The sequence below is a fragment of the Budorcas taxicolor genome, chromosome 21, assembly GCF_023091745.1.
Source record: "Budorcas taxicolor isolate Tak-1 chromosome 21, Takin1.1, whole genome shotgun sequence".
Classification (NCBI taxonomy): Eukaryota; Metazoa; Chordata; class Mammalia; order Artiodactyla; family Bovidae; genus Budorcas; species Budorcas taxicolor.
The window spans coordinates 22,380,097-22,386,572 of NC_068930.1; the positions used below are offsets into that span (position 1 = coordinate 22,380,097).

The following is a 6,476-nucleotide window of genomic DNA, read 5'->3' on the forward strand; positions in this document are numbered from 1 at the left end:
CAGAATAAACCATGGAAAATTCTTCAAGAGATGAGAATCCCAGACCACCTGACCTGCCTCTTGAGAAACTTATATGCAGGTCAGGAAGCAACAGACTGGACAGGGACAACACACTGGTTCCAAATAGGAAAAGGAGACCGTCAAGTCTGTATATTGACACCCTGCTTATTTGACTTCTATGCAGAGTACATCATGAGAAACGCTGGGCTGGAAGAAGCACAAGCTGGAATCAAGATTGCTGGGAGAAATATCATAACCTCAGATATGCAGAGGACACCACCCTTATGGCAGAAAGTGAAGAGGAACTAGAAAGCCTCTTGATGAAAGTGAAAGAGGAGAGTGAAAAAGTTGGCTTAAAGCTCAACATTCAGAAAACAAAGATCATGGCATCTTGTCCCATCACTTCATGGGAAATAGATGGGGAAACAGTTTCAGACTTAATTTTTCGGGTTCCAAAATCACTGCAGATGTTGACTGCAGCCATGAAATTAAAAGACGCTTACTCCCTGGAAGAAAATTTATGAGCAACGTAGATATCATATTCAAAAGCAGAGACATTACTTAGCCATAAAGGTCGGTCTAGTCAAGGCTATTGTTTTTCCAGTAGTCATGTATGGGTGAGAGAGTTGGACTGTAAAGAAAGCTGAGCACTGAAGAATTGATGCTTTTGAACTGTGGTGTTGGAGAAGACTCTTGAGAGTCCCTTGGACTGCAAGGAGATCCAACTAGCCCATTCCAAAGGAGATCAGCCCTGGGTGTTCTTTGGAAGGAATGATGCTAAAGCTGAAGCTCCAGTATTTTGGCCACCTCATGCAAAGAGTTGATTCTTTGGAAAAGACCCTTATACTGGGAGGGATTGGGGGCAGGAGGAGAAGGGGACGACGGAGGATGAGATGGCTGGATGGCATCACCGACTAGATGGATGTGAGTTTGAGTGAACTCCGGGAGATGGTGATGGACAGGGAGGCCTGGCGTGCTGCAGTTCATGGGGTCGCAGAGTTGGACAAGACTGAGCGACTGAACTGAAACGAACTGAAATGAACTGAACTGAATTGAACTGAAGAACCAACGACTGAAAGAAAAACTTTACAGAATTTCGAACAATTTTGGATGAAGGAATATCTTTTAAGTTCAGGTATTGTTAATTTACAATAATTAGTTTGTTTAAGGTGTATAGCAAAGTGATTCAGTGATTCAGCCTCTCAGGTGCTTCCTTGGACAAAATTCATTCCCTTTGGGAGGCCCGTGGGCCATGCCCTCAACTCAGAACAGCTAAGAATCCTGAATACGCAAAGCTGCATGTGGTGGTGCTTGTGGGGGTTTTTAGACCGAATAAATTATTCTAACATGATACAAGTACCAAGCCCAGAGGTCAAGAGAGGATCTCATAACCTATCTTCAAACAGAAGGCCCTGCTCCCTTGAATGTGGGTGCGTGAAACAGCGCTTGGGAAGGAAAGAGGTGTGTCATGAATATTTTGCCTGCAGAGGACAAAGTGGTGTGTAGAGAGGATGCGCAGGCACGTCCCAGGACACTGAGCACACGGACACAGTGACTGGACTCTCAGCCCTGCTCTTGGGCATCGCACTGTCTCCACCGCTGACACAGGGGGAGCAACTCACCCGTGTCCTGGAGAGTATGGTCACATGACCTGAACCTGGCCGATCGGTGTGTTCTATCCCTCCTGGCCACCGTGATTGGCTCAGGACTGGTGCGGTGACCAATCGGGGCCCAGGGCCGGGCCTCTCGCTGGAAGCAAGGGAAGAGGAGCTCGCCTTCTGCCAGAAGGGGTGGGGCTGGGTGAGGTCAGGCTCCAGCAGTGGGAGGGGCGTGAGGTCAGCCTGGGGCAGTTGGTGACCTTCCTGAGCCCATGAGGGCAGAGCTGCTGGCCTGAGAATGAGGCCGTTGCTGAGCCCAGGGGTTGAGAGCGCCGGTTCCTGCTGTGGTCCCGGAGCTCCACCTGAAACCGGAGGGAAGCGGTCTGCCTGTGAGTCCTCTCCTGCTTGCCTGTCAGCTTGTTTGAACCATGTTGGGTTTTCTGTCCAGCTGGCTAAGTGGAGACCCTGGAAATGCAGCTGTGTGGGTTTTGGCTGGCTTCAGGGAAGAAATGCCAGATGACACTTGGAGACGCCAGTTTAATCTGGATTCAGGTCGTATCTCTTGAAAATGAAGTGAAAGTCCCTCATTCGTGTATGATTCTTGCGACCCCATAGGCTATACAGTTCATGGAATTCTCCAGGCCAGAATACTGGAGTGGGTAGCCTTTCCCTTCTCCAGGGGATCTTCCCAGTCCAGGGATTGAACCCAGGTCTCCTGCATTGCAGGCAGATTCTTTACCAGCTGAGCCGCAAGAGAAGCCCATGACTACTGGAGTGGGTAGCCTGTCCCTTCTGCAGTGGATCAGGATTCCCAACCCAGGAATCAGACCTGGGACTCCTGCATGGCAAGAGGATTCTTTACCAGCTGAGCTATCAGGGAAGCCCAGTATCTCTCTCTTTTTTTCTTTTTTTTTTTTCCCACCATGTTGAGTTTATTATTCCAATGGCACTAATACAGCTGGAGGTGCTCAGTGACACTGTGCAGGCGGGGTTTCCTGCCTTCTAGCTTCTGTCCAAAGAGAACATCTACCCGCTTGTTTCTTGCCCCTTCTGGAGGAAAATCCACTAGGGGCCATTTACCCAAATAAACCTCTTAATGCGTTTATTTTTAACTTTTTGACATTAAGTTTCCCTCTCAACAAAAAAGTATTGGTTGTCCCATCCCCTCCCGCATTCCCACCGGCCAGATAAGTCCCTGCTCCGAGGGCACTTGTTGCCCCTAAAATCTGGAAAGAAATATCGAAAGAAACAGCATCAAGTGTTCATGTTGAGTGATGGCACGAAGTGGGCCCCAGAAACCTGTCAGGCAGAGCATTACTGGGTCTGGACAGCCTCGAGGTGTTGTGGAGAATGTGGGGGCTTGTTGCTGTGGTCACTTGTCCCTGGGCGCAGGGGCCGCGCCAAGTCCCACCCAGTGGCAGGCTAAGCAGAGGCCGCCTACAACTTGTCCAGGAAGTTGTCCAAGGCTGGGATCCCTTCCTTCAGGCCTTTGCGCTTGCGTGTCTCCGCCACCACCTGACTGGGGCGGCTGGTGTTGTCAAAGGGGTCACCGGGCAGGATCTGCCAGTGGTCGAACACACACTGGGGGAAGGCCTGGCCACCCGTGTTGGACCTCAGGTCAGCCTGAGGTCAGTCCTTTGGTGAAGCCAAAGGACTCATTGACAGGGAGGTAGGCCTTCACAACAAACATGGGAGTGCCGGCCACCTGGGTCTCCTCAAAGACGTGGTCCCGCTTTCTGTTCAGGACACCGTAGATACCACCAACCACTTGTTCCGGACACTGGATCTCCACAAGATAGATGGGCTCCATGAGCCGGGGCTGGGCAGTCAGCACACTGGCATACAGGCAGTGCCAAGCTGTGGGGATGATCTGGCCACCCCCACGGTGGATGGCATCAGCGTGCAAGCGTCACATCATGGATGTCAAAGTGCACGCCCCGCATATTCTCCTCGCACAGCGCCCCCTCCTTGGTGGCCCACTGGAAGCCAGCCACCACACTGTCCTTGATTTCGTTGAGGTACTGTACACCCTTGGTGATGTCCGTGAGGATGTTGGGGCCCGTGCCATCAGGGCCGAAGCACCAGATCTTACGGGCCTCAGCCACGTCCCACTCGTACTTCTCAGCCAGGTAGCGGGCCCGCTGCTTGAGCTCCTGGCGTGCGGACACCTCGCCCTTGTCGATGTCCTCAGCCTGGCCATCAGGGAAGGGCCGCGCCTTCATGTAAAGCCTATTGTGCTTGTTGGGGGACTTGGACAGGCAGAGCACGTTCGACTCCTCACTGACAGTCTCCCGGTACGAGACAACTGGGTCAGATTTCTTGATGGGGATGCAAGCAGGATCCTCCTCCAGGTCCTTGAGGCAGATCTCCAAGTGCAGCTCCCCAGCCCCCGCGATAATGTGCTCCCCGGACTCCTCGATGATGCACTGCACCATGGGGTCCGACTTGGTCAGCCGCTTCAGACCTTCCACCAGCTTAGGCAGGTCGGCCGGGTTCTTGGCCTCCACAGCGACCCTGACAACAGGGCTCATGCTGAACTTCATCACCCGCATGTTGTGGGCATGCTCGAAGGTGGTGATGGTGCCAGTCTTCACCAGGAACTGGTCCACGCCCACCAGACCCACAGTGTTGCCACAAGGCACATCCTCGATGGGCTCCACGTAACGGCCCATCATCAGGATTGTCCTCTGGATCGGCTTCAGGTACAGGTCCTCCTTCTTCCCAGGAGTATAGTTGGGTCCCATGATGCGGACCTTCAGGCCAGTAGACACAAGCCCTGAGAAGACCCGGCCGAAGGCGTAGAACCGACCTTTGTCAGAGGTCGGCACCATTTTGGAAATGTCCATCATGAGAGGGCCTTTGGGATCACAGCTTTTAATGCCCATGGCTGCCTCATCGTCTGGGGGACCCTCATACAGGAGCTCACAGCGGTACTTCTGGGCTGTCACAGGGGAAGGCAGGTGGATGGTGATCATCTGCAGCAGGGCGTCCCCAGCAGGCAGCCAGCGGCGCATCACAGCCTTCAGAAGTGGTTTGCCCTCCTTGTCCTTATCTTCACTGTCCAACTTGATGTCCAGTTTTTCAATTAGTTTTGCCGTCTCCTCTTTCTTGAAGTTCATGACTGCATCAAACACCTTGAAGACTGGGTCCAGGATGAGCTGGCAGAACGTCCGTGGCAGCTTCTTGCCATCAGGGCTATTGGCTGACTTGCTGAACTTGCTAGTGGCTGGATCAAAGCACCGGTCTCCCCACAGCTTTTTCATCATGTCCTCCACCTTCTTGGCCCGCTCAGCAGGCCCTAGCTGTCCCTCGCCCTTGGCGGCAAACTTGGCCACATACATCTCTGCAAACTGCTTCAGGGTAAAGGCCCAACCATGGAGACCAGATCCAAAGCCAACAGTACCAAGGACGGGGTCAATCCTGGTGTTGCCCATGGGGCCGCTCTCGCCCTCGCCGTAGGTAGAGATAATGACGTTGACATTCTCCACGATACGCTGGAAGGTTTGGTAGAGCTCCTCAGGCTCCAGCTGCAGCTCAAGCAGGGCCCGGTCCATCTTGTTCATCATCAGCACTGGCTTGATGTGCTCAGCGATGGCCTGGCGCAGCACCGTCTCTGTCTGCACACACACACCAGACACACAGTCCACCACCACCAAGGCACCGTCAGTGACACGGAGTGCGGCTGTCACCTCTGAGGAAAAGTCGACGTGCCCAGGGGAATCAATGAGGTTGATGAGGAAGCCAGAGCCATCCTTGCTCTGCTTGACGAAATTCAAGTCGTTCTCTGAAAGCTCGTAGAAAAGGGAGATGGCCGTTGACTTGACGGTGATGCAACGCTCCTGCTCGTCCTTCCGGGTGTCAGTGAAGCGGGTCTCCCCAGCCCGGGCAGAGGCGATGATACCCGCCTTACACACCAGGGAGTCTGTCAGAGTGGACTTGCCATGGTCCACGTGGGCGATGACAGACATGTTCCGGACGTTGGTCTTCTTGTCCATGATGGCCCGGATCTGGTCTACTGTGAAGTTCACCATGGTGGCAGATGGCGGTGGATTCTCCCAAGCAGATCCGAGCGAGCTGGGTCGCGCCGAGCAGCCCAGTATCTCTTAAGGCCAGCTATTCATTGATATCTCTTAAGGCCAGCTATTAATTGTAGCATTCCCCTAATTAGTCTTCACAGGATTAAGGTAGCAACCTGCTAAGGTAGCAATCGATGTCTTTTTTCTAGAGGACAAAACTGGGGCTCAGAGAAGCGGGTAACAGGTGACACAGCTATAGCAAGGAAGTGTGCACCTAGACAAACTCCCCAGATCCTGCTGTTAGAACCCAGGGAAGCCATATGGTGTGGCTTGTCCATGTGACAGGGGCTAAGGCACCCAGCCCACACTGGATACTGTGGGGACCTGACTTGGTAACTGCCGTCTGGAAGCTCTGAGACTCACAAAAGCAATTTGCACTGAAGAGAGGAAGGACACCTCCCTTCATCCGCCCCACCACACCCTCCGGGTTCTCCCATACCCTGCCCCCTTTCTCTTGCTTTGTGAGGGAATAAGAGTCACACTCATGTGACCACATTGGCTGTCCACTGTTCACGAGCTACCAAGTGGAGCTGCTACAGGAGAGGCTATGAGCCTTTGCCCCTGAGTACCTCTCTTTCCTTTGCACCGTGGGAGCCCTCCTCCACACCTGCACACCAGAGGCCTTTTCTGAGACACGTAGGGACCCTCCCTCAGTTTGCAACAGGTTGCCTCCATCGCTGTCCTTTCAATGCCTCCCTTGATACTCAGCTCATGAGCTCCTTTGTCTGCATCGCGGCCCACCTGGCTGCCACGGGAGGGACAGAGCTGACAATGAATCCAAAGCTCGAATCTCACAGCCAGG

General features: G+C 53.4%; 1 pseudogene; it reads right to left on the reverse strand.

The window, feature by feature from the left end:
- Window positions 1-2,838: 2,838 nt before the first annotated feature.
- Window positions 2,839-5,629, reverse strand: LOC128066588 (elongation factor 2-like; annotated as a pseudogene).
- Between the last annotated feature and the right edge of the window lie 847 nt (window positions 5,630-6,476).